Source organism: Crinia signifera, chromosome 1, assembly GCF_055691185.1.
Source record: "Crinia signifera chromosome 1, ASM5569118v1, whole genome shotgun sequence".
Taxonomy (NCBI): Eukaryota; Metazoa; Chordata; class Amphibia; order Anura; family Myobatrachidae; genus Crinia; species Crinia signifera.
The window spans coordinates 223,663,092-223,679,819 of record NC_139217.1 but is presented as its reverse complement, the minus strand read 5'-3'; the positions used below and the strand labels follow the sequence as shown (position 1 = coordinate 223,679,819).

The 16,728-nt window shown below is 48.4% G+C and overlaps 1 long non-coding RNA gene across 1 annotated transcript in view; it reads right to left on the bottom strand.

The window, feature by feature from the left end:
* LOC146069788 (uncharacterized) overlaps positions 1–16,728 on the bottom strand; it is a 59,170-nt gene that overhangs the window by 41,045 nt on the left and 1,397 nt on the right. The window contains exon 2 of the long non-coding RNA XR_014472974.1: positions 11,283–11,416. This is a non-coding gene — a long non-coding RNA (uncharacterized LOC146069788). The remainder of the gene's footprint in view (positions 1–11,282; positions 11,417–16,728) is intronic.

The following is a 16,728-nucleotide window of genomic DNA, read 5'->3' as shown; positions in this document are numbered from 1 at the left end:
ACGATGCGGCTGCCAGGCACTGTGTAGTCTGAGGCAGGGAGGCTTGTCTGCAGCAGGGGGACCGGAGTTAGAACACTCCTGGTGTCTCCAGATCGCCACACCTCACGTGATCCGCCTGGCGGGTTATCAGCAGGGAGACTCGGACGCCCGTGCAGGCTGAGGGCAGGATTCCTGTTTGCGGCCGCTCCGATCCAAGGAGCAGAGGTACCCGGACGGTGAGGGGGATATCCGTGGGTCTGCGGTGTGTATTATAGTGGTAGGCGGGGTTCGGAGGCTGGGGGAGACACGGAGCTTCAGGATATTGCGGCTGTCCTCTCCAGAGCCAGAACCGGAAGCACCAACAATGTTGTGTTCTTAATAGGTCCAATATCTCATTTTACCAGCATATCCCTGGTATTGTTGCTTCTTTTGTAGCAAAAAAGTGGAGTGTTTTTACAGAAAATACCTATATTTTGGTCAGTCTGCACTATATGCCAATGGTTAAATTTTGTATTCCGTATATGTTTGAAAGCAATAGAATAGGTTGATCAAAAAATGAGTCTCTCCTTATGCGAGTCTCTGTTTTCTTCAGAAAAGACTGCTCTCTGGGTAAATTTTTACAATGGATAATAGCTTCTTTAATCGGGATTGTATCCTCTCTAGATAAAGTGAGATCCCATTTTTTCCTGTCACAATATGCAAGTATTTCAGTGTTACCTGCTTGTAAAAACCTGCTGGCTTTGTCTCATGCTGCTGACAGCTCTGTATAGTTGAACATTACATGCTGATTACAGCATCTGGTCCACTCCATGCTGCAGAAAAGTCTATGTGATCTGAGCTCTGCTAATTAGTTACAACACCTGGTGAATCTCTCCTGCAAGGAAGTTATGTGTAAACTGACCATGATCAGCCCTCGTTGATTAAAGCACCTGTGATTATCCAGCTAATTGTGCTTCCTATAAAAAGGCAGTCTCTGGCAGACAGAAGCTGCCAGAGTATAGGTTCACTAACCTGCTCCAGCGTTCCCAGTGCTTGGTCTGAAATCCAGTGTTACCAGTGTATGATTCCGGCTATTCTCCTTCCCGCTCCCTGTGTAATACATCCGTGACATCCAGTGTATGACCTTGGCTTGTTCTGTGACCATTCTCCTGCCTGCTCCCTGTGTACTGCATTTGTGACATCCAGTGTATGACCTTGGCTTGTTCTGTGACCATTCTCCTGCCCGCTCCCTGTGTACTGCATCCTGTGACTCCCAGTGTATGACCCGGCTAGTACTTGGACTCTTGCTCAAGCCTATTCCTATAGTACCTGTATCTGTCTACAAGTTCCTGACCCGGCAAGTCTGACCATGAGTATTCCAGAGCTTACCCTGCCTTACGCCCAGTGTTTACCAGCACCATTTGGGAAACCTGACCAGGGGACCGCGACCGGCGTACCGAGTGCAGCGAAGCCCAAATCCCGCTTGGAGGGGTCACTGGCGAAAACCACCGGTACGGTTAGACTCCGCACCCCTGAGTCAGGTCAAGCCAATTCCCGGTCTGGCATTCACCCGTCCGAGTCAAAAACCGTGACAGAATGCTCTGGCCCAACCAAGGAGCTATTAGAGCAACCGTTTGCTGGGGTTAGCAAGCAAGAGCTGGATCAAGCTATGATCTTTCAGCTTTTACAGACCCTGTTACAGCAGAAGAACGTTGTTCCAACTCCTATAACCCCTGTGGAATGTGATTCAGGAACTTTAAAGGAGCTTGTGCAGCTGATCCAGCAGTTACAAGAAATTTTGACTAAAATCTTGTCCCTAATAATCTGTTTGCTGGACAGCTTTTTCAGGAGCAAGGTACCTTCCACTCCAGGTCCGGTGCCTGCAAGACCCTCTGACGCCATTCCGGGCATTCCAGTGGCATCAGCATCTGTGCCCTGTAAGGATAGGTACCTGAGTCGGTCTAGTTCCCAGTTGTCAGATGAGGAACGCCAGCGGCGCAGGTCCTTAAATTTATGTTTTTATTGTGGAGCCCAGGACCATTTGATTGGGGATTGCTCTCTCCATGAGGCCAGGAATAAAATTAGTGCTTCTGTGCCCACTCAGGAAGAGTTTCATGGCTATCACTGGGGACCCAGAACTAAGATCCTCTTGCCTAAAAACAGTAACATTTTGGTCAAACCGCAAGAGGGGAACCTGAGTGTCAAGTTCCAAGAGGGGAGTCCGGGTGTCCAACCCCAAGAGGGGCCCCTGTTGGTCCAAACCCAAGAGGGGGTCCATTCAGTCTCACCCCAAGAGGGGGTCCCATTAGTCCAACCCCAGGAGGGGGTTCTATCCAGCAAGCCCCAGATGGGGGTCCTGTCAGTCCAGCCCAAGGAGGGGCTTCCGAATAAAGTGCTCCAGGAGGAGCTTCCTAGTGTCTTGCTCAAGGAAAGGCTTCTTAGTGTCTTGCCCGAAGAGGGGCATCAAAGTGTGTCACCCCATGTGGACTCTCACAGTGTCGAGTTCTGAGAGGGGTCTCAGAATGGCGAGCCCCAAGAAGGGTTTCAGAGTCCTTCACCTCAGAAGGGGTCTCGGAGGGTCATACCCCAGGAAGGGCCTCAGACTGTCATTTCCCAGGAGGGTTCTCAGAGTTTTAAGCCTCAGGAAGGTGTTCAGATTGTCGTGCACCAGGAGGGGTCTCAGACTGTTAGACTCCAAGTAGGGTCTCAGAGTACCACACCCCAAACAGGGTCTCTGAGCATTGCGCCCCAGGAGGGTTTCCTGAGCACTGCACCCCAAGAGGAGTCTCTAAAAGTGGTACCCCAAAAAGGTTCTCTGAGTATATTACCCCAAGAGGGATCTCCGAGTGTTGCACCCGAAAAGGATCCTCTGGTTGCCACACCCCAGGAAGGGTCTCTGAGTGTGGCTTCCCAAGATGGGCCACTGAACACTTTGCCTTAATAAGGGGCTCTATATATCACCCCAGTTAGGGGTTCAGAGTCCGTCATCCCGGAAGGGGGTTCCGAGTCCGTCATCCCAGAAGGGGGTTCCGAGTCTGTCACCCCTGGTAGAGATCTATCTGCCCTTGCCTGCAGGAATGAGGACCCATCTGCCCTTGCCTGCGGGCATGAGGACCCATCTGCCCTTGCCTGCGGGCATGAGGACCCATCTGCCCTTGCCTCCGGGCAAGAGGACCCATCTGCCCTTGCCTCCGGGCAAGAGGACCCGTCTGCCCTGTGTGGCTTCCCAAGATGGGCTTCCCAAGATGGTCCACTGAACACTTTGCCTCAAGAAGGGGCTCTATATATCACCCCAGTTAGGGGTTCCGAGTCAGTCACCCCGGAAGGGGGTTCCGAGTCAGTCACCCCGGAAGGGGGTTCCGAGTCAGTCACCCTGGAAGGGGGTTCCGAGTCATTCACCCCAGGTGGGGGTTCTGAGTCTGTCACCCCTGGTAGAGATCTATCTGCCCTTGCCTGCGGGCATAAGGACCCATCTGCCCTTGCCTGCGGGCATGAGGACCCATCTGCCCTTGCCTCCGGGCAAGAGGACCCGTCTGCCCTTGCCCCTGGGCATGAGGACTTGTGTGTCGTGGCCTCCAGGCCAGTCTCTGTGGCCTCCGGGCAAATCTCCTTGGCCTCCGGGCCAGTCCCCGTGGCCTCCGGGCCTGCTTCCGTGGTCTCCAGATCTACTTCCATGGCTTCCGGGCCTAAACATTTCAACCAAGAAATTTTTTTTAGTGTGCCAATGCCTACTGTAATGGACATCCGAGAGGGTTCGTCTGCCATACCCGGTGTACGAGAGGTGTCCATTTCATCGGAGGTGGCTGTCCTATCTGAGGCTTCAGTCCTGCCTCAAGTTCAAGAGACATCCATTGTGTCTAAGGTTCCAGCAGAGTTGTCTGTGATACAAAAGCCAGCTGAGGAGTCATCTGAAGACATTTCTTTTGATGGTAATCTTTCCCATTACCAGGTTCTAGCAGATTACTACCTAGACGCCATGAATCATGATCCCTCTTCTGGAGTCAATATGGCTAATATTGTAAAATTTATGATCTCATCCTTCCGAGGAGAAGCACTAGAATGGGTCAATCCACTTGTTGAAGCCAATGATCCTCGACTGCGAGATCTGATATCATTCTCCAGGGCCGTGATTGACAAATTTGGATTAAAAACTCCTTCATCTTCCTTGGTTAAAAGTCTGCCTATGCTTCTTCAAAACCATGGGTCATCTAGATGGCATGCCGAGAGAACTAGAGCTTCTGCAAATTTTTTTGCCAAGATCTGAATCAAAGAGCTCAACAGTTAGGGGCATTCGTGTCAGCACTTTAGCACTTCATTGTCTCAAAGAATCATCTGCTAAAAAATCTTTGATCTGCACCCCAGAACTAGACTCCAACTCAGATTATGATTCTGAACACGATGCCGCTCCTTTTCTGGGTGGTCTAGTGTTGGCCAGAGCCCATTTTGAAAAGCCAGAGGTGTCACCAGCCTTGAAGGGATCTAAATGTTCTTCTAAGAAAAATAAGCGCCGCAATCGACCTTGAAAATTTCCATGTGGGGTGTTCGGAGCCCACCCCTAGAGGGGAGGGTAATGTCACAATATGCAAGTATTTCAGTGTTACCTGCTTGTAAAAACCTGCTGGCTTTGTCTCATGCTGCTGACAGCTCTGTATAGTTGAACATTACATGCTGATTACAGCTTCTGGTCCACTCCATGCTGCAGGAAAGTCTGTGTGATCTGAGCTCTGCTAATTAGTTACAACACCTGGTGAATCTCTCCTGCAAGGAAGTTCTGTGTAAACTGACCATGATCAGCCCTCGTTGATTAAAGCACCTGTGAGTATCCAGCTAATTGTGCTTCCTATAAAAAAGGCAGTCTCTGGCAGACAGAAGCTGCCAGAGTATAGGTTCACTAACCTGCTCTAGCGTTCCCAGTGCTTGGTCTGAAATCCAGTGTTACCAGTGTATGATTCCAGCTATTCTCCTGACTATTCTCCTGCCCGCTCCCTGTGTACTACTTCCGTGACATCCAGTGTATGACCTTGGCTTGTTCTGTGACCATTCTCCTGCCTGCTCCCTGTGTACTGCATTCGTGACATCCTGTGTATGACCTTGGCTTGTTCTGTGACCATTCTCCTGCCCGCTCCCTGTGACTCCCAGTGTATGACCCGGCTAGTACTTGGACTCTTGCTCAAGCCTATTCCTATAGTACCTGTATCTGTCTACAAGTTCCTGACCCGGCAAGTCTGACCATGAGTATTCCAGAGCTTACCCTGCCTTATGCCCAGTGTTTACCAGCACCATTTGGGAAACCTGACCAGGGGACCGCGACCGGCGTACCGAGTGCAGCGAAGCCCAAATCCTGCTTGGAGGGGTCACTGGCGAAAACCACCGGTACGGTTAGACTCCGCACCCCTGAGTCAGGTCAAGCCAATTCCCGGTCTGGCATTCACCCATCCGAGTCAAAAACCGTGACAGAATGCTCTGGCCCAACCAAGGAGCTATTGAAGCAACCGTTTGCTGGGGTTAGCAAGCAAGAGCTGGATCAAGCTATGATCATTCAGCTTTTACAGACGCTGTTACAGCAGAAGAACGTTGTTCCAACTCCTATAACCCCTGTGGAATGTGATTCAGGAACTTTAAAGGAGCTTGTGCAGCTGATCCAGCAGTTGCAAGAAATTTTGACTAAAATCTTGTCCCTAATAATCTGTTTGCTGGACAGCTTTTCCAGGAGCAAGGTACCTTCCACTCCAGGTCCGGTGCCTGCAAGACCCTCTGACGCCATTCCGGGCATTCCAGTGGCATCAGCATCTGTGCCCTGTAAGGATAGGTACCTGAGTCGGCCTCATTCCCAGTTGTCAGATGAGGAACGCCAGTGGCGCAGGTCCTTAAATTTATGTTTTTATTGTGGAGCCCAGGACCATTTGATTGGGGATTGCTCTCTCCGTGAGGCCATGAATAAAATTAGTGCTTCTGTGCCCACTCAGGAAGAGTTTCGTGGCTATCACTTTGGACCCATAACTAAGATCCTCTTGCCTAAAAACTGAAACATTTTGGTCAAACCGCAAGAGGGGAACCTGAGTGTCAAGTTCCAAGAGGGGAGTCCGGGTGTCCAACCCCAAGAGGGGCCCCTGTTGGTCCAAACCCAAGAGGGGCTCCATTCAGTCTCACCCCAAGAGGGGGTCCCATCAGTCCAACCCCAGGAGGGGGTTCTATCCAGCCAGCCCCAGATGGGGGTCCTGTCAGTCCAGCCCAAGGAGGGGCTTCCGAGTATTGTGTTCCAGGAGGAGCTTCCTAGTGTCTTGCCCAAGGAGGAGCTTCCGAGCAAAGTGCTCCAGGAGGAGCTTCCTAGTGTCTTGCCCAAGGAAAGGCTTCCTAGTGTCTTGCCCGAAGAGGGGCATCAAAGTGTGTCACCCCAAGTGGACTCTCACAGTGTCGAGTTCTGAGAGGGGTCTCAGAATGGCGAGCCCCAAGAAGGGTTTCAGAGTCCTTCACCTCAGAAGGGGTCTCGGAGGGTCATACCCCAGGAAGGGCGTCAGACTGTCATTTCCCAGGAGGGTTCTCAGAGTTTTAAGCCTCAGGAAGTGGTTCAGATTGTCGTGCACCAGGAGGGGTCTCAGACTGTCAGACTCCAAGTAGGGTCTCAGAGTACCACACCCCAAACAGGGTCTCTGAGCATTGCGCCCCAGGAGGGATTCCTGAGCACTGCACCCCAAGAGGGGTCTCTGAAAGTGGTACCCCAAAAAGGTTCTCTGAGTATATTACCCCAAGAGGGATCTCCGAGTGTTGCACCCGAAAAGGATCCTCTAGTTGCCACACCCCAGGAAGGGTCTCTGAGTGTGGCTTCCCAAGATGGGCCACTGAACACTTTGCCTCAAGAAGGGGCTCTATATATCACCCCAGTTAGGGGTTCTGAGTCCGTCATCCCGGAAGGGGGTTCCGAGTCCGTAACCCCGGAAGGGGGTTCCGAGTCAGTCGCGCCGGAAGGGGGTTCCGAGTCCGTCGCCCCGGAAGGGGGTTCCGAGTCCGTCGCCCCGGAAGGGGGTTCCGAGTCAGTCGCCCCGGAAGGGGGTTCCGAGTCAGTCGCCCCGGAAGGGGGTTCCGAGTCAGTCGCCCCGGAAGGGGGTTCCGAGTCAGTCGCCCCGGAAGGGGGTTCCGAGTCAGTCGCCCCGGAAGGGGGTTCCGAGTCAGTCGCCCCGGAAGAGGGTTCCGAGTCAGTCGCCCCGGAAGGGGGTTCCGAGTCAGTCACCCCGGAAGGGGGTTCCGAGTCAGTCACCCCGGAAGGGGGTTCCGAGTCTTTTAACCCTAGAAGGGGGTTCCGAGTCATTCACCCCAGGTGGGGGTTCCGAGTCTTTTAACCCTAGAAGGGGGTTCCGAGTCATTCACCCCAGGTGGGGGTTCCCAGTGTGTCACCCCTGGTAGAGATCTATTTGCCCTTGCCTGCGGGCATGAGGACCCATCTGCCCTTGCCTGCGGGCATGAGGACCCATCTGCCCTTGCCTCCGGGCAAGAGGACCTGTCTGCCCTTGCCCCTGGGCATGAGGACTTGTGTGTCATGGCCTCCGGGCCAGTCTCTGTGGCCTACGGGCAAATCTCCTTGGCCTCTGGGCCAGTCCCCATGGCCTCCGGGCCTGCCTCCGTGGTCTCCAGATCTACTTCCATGGCCTCCGGGCCTAATCATGTCAACCAAGAAATTTTTTTTAGTGTGCAAATGCCTACTGTAATGGACATCCGAGAGGGTTCGCCTGCCATACCTGGTGTACGAGAGGTGTCCATTTCATCGGAGGTGGCTGTCCTATCTGAGGCTTCAGTCCTGCCTCAAGTTCAAGAGACATCCATTGTGTCTAAGGTTCCAGCAGGGTTGTCTGTGATACAAAAGCCAGCTGAGAAGTCATCTGAAGACATTTCTTTTGATGGTAATCTTTCCCATTACCAGGTTCTAGCAGATTACTACCTAGACGCCATGAATCATGATCCCTCTTCTGGAGTCAATATGGCTAATATTGTAAAATTTATGATCTTATCCTTCCGAGGAGAAGCACTAGAATGGGTCAATCCACTTGTTGAAGCCAATGATCCTCGACTGCGAGATCTGATATCATTCTCCAGGGCCGTGATTGACAAATTTGGATTAAATACTCCTTCATCTTCCTTGGTTAAAAGTCTGCCTATGCCTCTTCAAAACCATGGGTCATCTAGATGGCATGCCGAGAGAACTAGAGCTTCTGCAAAAAATTTTGTTGCCAAGATCTGAATCAAAGAGCTCAACAGTTAGGGGCATTCGTGTCGGCTCTTTAGCACTTCATGGTCTCAAAGAATCATCTGCTAAAAAATCTTTGATCTGCACCCCAGAACTAGACTCCAACTCAGATTATGATTCTGAACACGATGCCACTTCTTTTCTGGGTGGTCTAGTGTTGGCCAGAGCCCATTTTGAAAAGCCAGAGGTGTCACCAGCCTTGAAGGGATCTAAATGTTCTTCTAAGAAAAAGAAGCGCCGCAAGCGACCTTGAAAATTTCCATGTGGGGTGTTCGGAGCCCACCCCTAGAGGGGAGGGTAATGTCACAATATGCAAGTATTTCAGTGTTACCTGCTTGTAAAAACCTGCTGGCTTTGTCTCATGCTGCTGACAGCTCTGTATAGTTGAACATTACATGCTGATTACAGCTTCTGGTCCACTCCATGCTGCAGGAAAGTCTGTGTGATCTGAGCTCTGCTAATTAGTTACAACACCTGGTGAATCTCTCCTGCAAGGAAGTTCTGTGTAAACTGACCATGATCAGCCCTCATTGATTAAAGCACCTGTGAGTATCCAGCTAATTGTGCTTCCTATAAAAAGGCAGTCTCTGGCAGACCAAAGCTGCCAGAGTATAGGTTCACTAACCTGCTCCAGCGTTCCCAGTGCTTGGTCTGAAATCCAGTGTTACCAGTGTATGATTCCAGCTATTCTCCTGACTATTCTCCTTCCCCCTCCCTGTGTACTTCATCCGTGACATCCAGTGTATGACCTTGGCTTGTTCTGTGACCATTCTCCTGCCTGCTCCCTGTGTACTACATCCGTGACATCCAGTGTATGACCTTGGCTTGTTCTGTGACCATTCTCCTGCCCGCTCCCTGTGTACTGCATCCTGTGACTCCCAGTGTATGACCCGGCTAGTACTTGGACTCTTGCTCAAGCCTATTCCTATAGTACCTGTATCTGTCTACAAGTTCCTGACCCGGCAAGTCTGACCATGAGTATTCCAAAGCTTACCCTGCCTTACGCCCAGTGTTTACCAGCACCATGTGGGAAACCTGACCAGGGGACCGCGACCGGCGTACCGAGTGCAGCGAAGCCCAAATCCTGCTTGGAGGGGTCACTGGCGAAAACCACCGGTACGGTTAGACTCCGCACCCTTGAGTCAGGTCAAGCCAATTCCCGGTCTGGCATTCACCCGTCCGAGTCAAAAACCGTGACACTTCCAGAGTTTATGGTAATTCATTCTCCTCAGAAGTTATATGGACAACTCTCATTAATTGTGAAAGTGGTAATCCACATTTAAGAAGAAGTGGGTGGAAGCACCCACTTTCGCTTAAACGGGGATTACCACTTTCGCTGGTGAAAACTGTGAAAACATGAATAACATATAACCAATATGCTTGAATTGTTGACATAATTACCATTTTAAGCTGGAACAAAAACTGTATACGTAATTTGAAAATACCTAAATGATACACTCTATAGATATAGCTATCTACATACATATTCAAAAAGGGGATAGATTCCCAATAGTGGTGGTCCCATATGTGAAAAATATAAATGATGGATTATGGACTGAAACTAAATTGAGGAATAAAGTGACAGAATGCAAAATCATACAATAATCATTAGAGAAATGCAGCAAATGTTAACATCTCATTGAGGCCAGGGCCAGATTAAGCCTTTGGGGGGCCCGGGGCACTTTAGACAGGGGGGCCCCCTCCCACTTGTCATTACTGGCCACAAACTGCATGGGACAATATTACACTGTCAAAACACAGAGTAAAGGCAGTATAAACTTGGTCAATGGGTAACTGAAGCGGGCGGATTAATATAAACATGGTACTTGTGGAGTATCACGGCTCCCATCGTATGGCATCGTATGCCATATGTAGTGGCATACGATGGCATACGATGCGATACGATGTTTTACCGATTTTTGAGCATTTTAGCTCAAAAATCGTATGCGATCGCATCGGATGCCATACGATGGCATCCGATGCGATGCGATGGCACCCGATTTTGCACTGAAATGCATCAGAATGCATTGAAATGTGTATCAAAGTAGTGAAATGCCCCCAAATGCCATTTTTCATAGTGCACCACCCCCACTATCAACGTCAACCCGAAGCGTGGTGAGCGCAGCGGTACGCATCCTATGACCTTTTCATACCCCCACTATCCACGTCGGCCTGGAGTTGAGAATATAATAGTGTGGCGAGCGCAGCGAGCCACCGATCCCGAAGCGTAGCGAGCGGACGCGGATACCTGTGAAGCCCGCGAGGGGACACGTATAGCTGTGAAGGTATCCGCGTCCGCTCGCCACGCTTCAGGCTCGGTGGCTCGCTGCGCTCGCCACACTATTCTATTCTCAACTCCACGCCGACGTGGATAGTGGGGGTATGAAAAGGTCATAGGACGCGTACCGCCGCACCTCGCGGGCTTGCTGCGCTCGCCACGCTTCGGGTTGACGTTGATAGTGGGGGTGGTGCACTATGAAAAATGGCATTTGGGGGCATTTCACAAGTTTAATACACATTTCAATGCATTCTGATGCATTTCAATGCAAAATCGGGTGCGATCGCATCGCATGGCATCCGATGCGATCGCATACGATTTTTTAGCTAAAATGCTCAAAAATCGGTAAAACATCGTATCGCATCGTATGCCACTACATATGGCATACGATGCCATGCGATGGCATACGATTTTTGAGCAAAAATGGTCAAAAATCGGTAAAACATCGCATCGCATCGTATGCCATCGTATGCCACATGCAATGCGATGCGATTTTTAGCATACGATCTGCATACGATGCAGGCCGTGGGAGCCGTGATACTCCACAAGTACCATAAACACACATATATATATATATATATATATATATATATATATATATATTTGAGAGCTCTGAGGACTTTTGTGCGCTGGGTATTGTTGTTCCTACATACATATATATATATCATTCAGTGTACCATGGTACAGGGGCGGCACTCCTAGGACTTGACAACATAAATGATTGCAGACCACACCAGCAGCAAGTGTTCTGACGTTTCGTAATTTAATACCATTTTTAAAGACACCATTACATGAATGCAAACTTACCTGAATAGAAGAGAAGAACCCCGTGTCAGCCGTCCGCATCGCCCAGCTCGTCCCACAGCGGCGCCGTCTGGTGACGTCATCTGGCGTCACCCTGTGCCTCCGCTAGAAGCGTTGCCATGGAGACGAGGCACGCACTGAGTGAAAAAAGAGAGAAGATATAAATTGACACAGTCCATTACGTTGGAGATATAAAAACCTGAAAAAGTGTTATATAGCAATCACCAGAGCGGAGATATAAGGAGAGCAACAGTAAATCATAAGACAAATGCAACCAGCAGGTTTTTGTAAGAAAGCAACATACAATGAACTGGATAGCTTCTGAATAGGCAAAGATACACAGAATATAAACCAGACCGAATAGACATAGCAACTTTTATAAGAAGCAATTCAAAGATAACTACTCATTCAGTCCAAGTGGATGAATGTAATTGGCTCGAGTTAAAGTAACCGTTTGTCATGGTCACCCCCACGAATTGAATGTGCAATTTGGTCTATCAGTTTATATTTTAATGTGGGTAACGGATGCTTGTTGTCACTAAAATGTCGGGCAACTGGTTGGTCCGATGTCACTCCTTCCAGTGCCGCCTTGATTGATGAACTGTGCGCCGCCATGCCCTCCTTAAAAGATCTAGTGGTTTTGCCCACATAGATGAGCCCACATGGACAGCGAATGATGTACACCACATATCGACTTGTGCAGGTTAAGATTTGTCTGATTTTGTACCTTACACCCGAAAGTGGATGTACAAATGAGTCCCCAGGTTCAAGATATCCGCAGGTAACACAACCGTTGCATCTATAGTTACCGGGCTTTCTTGATAAAAAGTCCTTTCCCAAAACTGGACACATCTGTTTTGACCACACGATCCCAGATGTTGCGACCCCTCTTGTAGCATAGCATGATCCTTGTATCTTTAAAGACTGGAATTTCTGGGTCTTGCTTCACTATGTCCCAGAATTTTTTCACCGTGCCCACCATAGTTGAACTTGAGGTAGAGAACGTGTTGATGTATGACATGGTGTCTCTGGGAGTTTTATCATGTCTTTTTGTGGTTTGAGTAGAGTAACATGGCGCCTCTACTGGGGATCTGCCTGATCTATACCTTAAGGGGTTTCCCAAAGTATACCCCCAAAAACAGAAATGCTAGATAGGATGGGTGGTATAGATAACTGCCCACTCCCTTTTATTTTGGACAGTTAGGCGTATTGGTATAAGGTATATGAAAATGGTGTCTACTTCCCTGATTTTGCTCTGTGTTTCACGTACTCCACTTCACGTTTCTCCTTAGATTTGTGTCACTCTCCCGACGTTGGAATATGAAAATAAAGAGGAATATGGCAATGTGAAGAGCTGTTAGACTTTTGTATAAATGTACCTAGAGGTACAGTACTGAATTGTAATATGTGTGAGTTGGAAGGCGTACCAAACTCACAGAATGTGGAGTTAGTGTAAAACACATCTGGGTTTCTTTGACATGAAAGAAATTGGTATTCGTACCCGTACTCACAGTGGGTAAGGCAAGGTCACTCTCATCAAGGTATCTTTTCTTGTGCAATTTATTTCAATAGAATTTTTTTTTCCAATAAAATTTTTATACAAAGGGGAATTAAAAAATCAGATGAGAGTGGTTAGTTCTCAGACATCACTGTGATCCTTAGGAGGGATCAAATCCGGATATCACCCACCAAGGTCAACACAGGGTAACTGGTCACTTTACCTACCTCTCTCCGTATGTCACACACTTATGCCTGGATCAACATGTTTTGAGAGGTATACTCTCTTCCTCAGGAAGAGAGTATACCTCTCGAAACATGTTGATGGTGGGTGATATCCGGATTTGATCCCTCCTAAGGATCACAGTGATGTCTGAGAACTAACCACTCTCATCCGATTTTTAATTCACCTTTGTATAAAAATTTTATTGGAAATTTTTTTTCTATTGAAATAAATTGCACAAGAAAAGATACCTTGATGAGAGTAACCTTGCCTTACCCACTGTGAGTACGGGTACGAATCCCAATTTCTTTCATGTCAAAGAAACCCAGATGTGTTTTACACTAACTCCACATTCTGTGAGTTTGGTACGCCTTCCAACTCACACATATTACAATTCAGTACTGTACCTCTAGGTACATTTATACAAAAGTCTAACAGCTCTTCACATTGCCATATTCCTCTTCATTTTCATATTCCAACGTCGGGAGAGTGACACAAATCTAAGGAGAAACGTGAAGTGGAGTACGTGAAACACAGAGCAAAATCAGGGAAGTAGACACCATTTTCATATACCTTATACCAATATGCCTAACTGTCAAAAATAAAAGGTAATCCTTTTTTAGACGCATGGGGATGATGGCTCCTGGCATCCAATAATGTATTCCTATCTGTCTCCTTGTGATAAAGAGATGTAGAAATCACTGAGCCTTGACGTGTTATTCGAGCATCAAGGTAGTTGATGGTATCTGTTGATCGGTATGTGTGAATTTGATGTTGTCATCACCATGATTTGCTGAAATCAATAATTTTTCAAGTTCATCATGCGAACTGGTCCAAATCAGCAGGATGTCATTGATGTATCGAACATAACATGCAATGTCATCTTTGGCTACCAGAGGAGATAGGTGCAATTTGTTTTCTATCTCAAACATAAATGCATTTGCATACGTCGGGGCTACGCAAGAACCCATTGCGCAGCCCCGACGTTGCAAATAATATGACCCATCAAAATAAAAATAATTGCAAGTCAATGTTAACTCCAGGAGTCTCAAATAAAAGTCAATGGCTGGACTTTTAAACAGAGGGTTGTCTTGAATCAGAGATCTAGTGGCCTCAATCCCATTCCCATGCGGGATATTAGTGTAAAGGCTCACTATATCAAGTGTACAAAAGTAGAAGTTATCTGGGAGATCTTGAAGAGCATCGAGTCTCAGGATCAAATTTGTAGTATCCTTGAGAAAGGTGTTCTGAGCCTGCACAACCAACCGGTTGTGCAGGCTCAGAACACCTTTCTCAAGGATACTACAAATTTGATCCTGAGACTCGATGCTCTTCAAGATCTCCCAGATAACTTCTACTTTTGTACACTTGATATAGTGAGCCTTTACACTAATATCTCTACTTACACCCTCTACTTCAATCTTGACCCCTCCCCCTCTGATGGCTGCACCAGATCCTGTCTCGTCCTCCCCATTGGGGACCCCTGCTCGGCGGGAAGTTCCTGACGATGAGGCTCTGACAGTTGGCACTCTGAAAATCCTGCTGTCGCAGATGAAAGATGAGGTATCTGCGGAGATCCGCGCTTCCCTCCAATTGTGCCAGCGATCCATAGATGATTTGGGAGACCGCACAGACGTGCTGGAGTCGAAAATGGGAGAGGTGGTTTCCTCCCACAATGACCTGATTGATTCGCATGCTGCTCTGGAGGGAGAGGTCGCATCGTTGCGGGATAAACTGGCGGATTTGGAGGATCGTTCCCGCAGGAACAATCTCAAGCTAAGGCAGGGGTTCCCAAACTTTTTGAATCACAGCACCCTGAAACATCATACATTTTGTTTGTGGCACCCCTAAGCTAAAGGTTTCTCATTGAGAAAGTCAGAAACAAATATTAAGTTAAATAAATTGTGTTTATATCTCATCCTTGGGATCCATTATGTGGTAATGGACAGGATTCACTTTTGTTTGTCCACAATTTAACTATTATATTGGATATAAGTAACTTGAATTGGTCTTGGACCACCAAACCAGGGCACCCCAGCAAGTCCTCCAAGGCACCCCAGGGTGCCACGGCACACAGTTTGGGAACCACTGAGCTAAGGGGTATCCCCGACAATGTTTCTAACAGCAGCCTCCATGATGTGGCAATGGACATCTTTAAAAAACTCCTGCCTTCGGCCTCGTCTTCAGATTTACTCCTGGACCGGATCCACAGACTTCCGAATGCTAGGAACGCTCCTGAAGGGTCACCTAGAGATGTCCTTATGAGGGTAAACTTTTACCACATTAAAGAAGCACTATTGAAGGCTGCTAGACCTTCTTCCGAGACTGCTGCTGCTCTGGGATCATACCAGCTGTTTGGTGACTTGTCACAGGCGACTCTTGCCAAACGGCGCTCCCTACAACCTATCACTGCAGCTCTTAGGAAAGCTAATATCCTTTATCGCTGGGGTTTGCCGACCCGTTTGCTGATCATGCGTGAGGGGTCCACCATCTCTATCTCCTCAGTTGATGAGGGTTTACAAATCCTGCAAAAATGGAACATTTCGAGCCCTCCCTCGGAGGCATCTCCGACCCGCCGGCTCCAGCAGGACTGGTCGACGGCGGAGTAGTGCCCCGTCGGTGGAGTGCCATATGCCTGTTAAAGTTTATCTGATCCTGTTGGGTTTATATATCTTTGTATTCTATTTTTTTTTGTTTTCAGATATTACACACACCAGTAACGCTTATATAAATCTTGGTATACCGGTTTCGTAGTCATTAGGAGACTATATCTCTTGGTTGATTGACACATTTTTGTTCCCACTGAATTATATGTGTGTATCGTGCTTTCCTCCTGGGCGTATCCTGGTGCACCTTTCAGTGCTGCAAAACGATTGGCTTCTAGTTAAGATTCTCGTTGTGGTTCCTTTTGACCATTGGTAGTGGGGGTGCGCCGGGATCGCCACTGAAGGTGGAATTTGGAGAATAGAAGCATGTTTCTGTAGATGCTAGTGACATAAGCTGTAGAGTTATAAGTGTCTCTTTGCCGTGCTTTTATTCTTCGGTATTCTATGCTTTCTTAATAGTTCTGTGTAATAGTGATTATTATACTACAGTCCGACTGATGCTCGATACTATCACTGTTTTGGGCTACTGTGGGGTGGATGGCCACTACCCCCTCCCAGAACCCTGGTTGAGGCGCTCCGTCCCCTTAAAAAAGCAGGTGTGGCTATATTGTTCTCTGCTAACTGTCCTTTTACAGTTACCTCCCAGCACTCTGACCCAGAAGGAAGATTTATTATTTTAGTGGGCCTACTGGATAGAGTAGAGGTCACCCTAGTTTCATGCTATGCTCCAAACACAAGACAGGTGGCGTTTTTTAGGAAACTTTGCGCCTCAGAACAGAGACATGCTAGGGGAGCCCTTCTGATCCTGGGGGATTTCAACATGGTTCTGGATCCTGCCGTAGACAGGTCTCTACCTGGCTCAAGTAGAGGCCCTCAGGTAACAGATCGCTCCCATAGATTCAGACAGATTATCAGTGAATACGACCTACATAATGCATGGCGAGTTAGACACCCAGGGGTCCGCGACTATACATTCTTTTCTCATCCACATCAGACGTACTCTAGGATAGACATGGTGTTGACTGACAAGCGGACATTAGCCTCTCTACATAAAATTGTCATTCTACCCATTACATGGTCAGATCACTCCCCTTTACTGCTCTCTTGGGATCAGAGTTCCTAT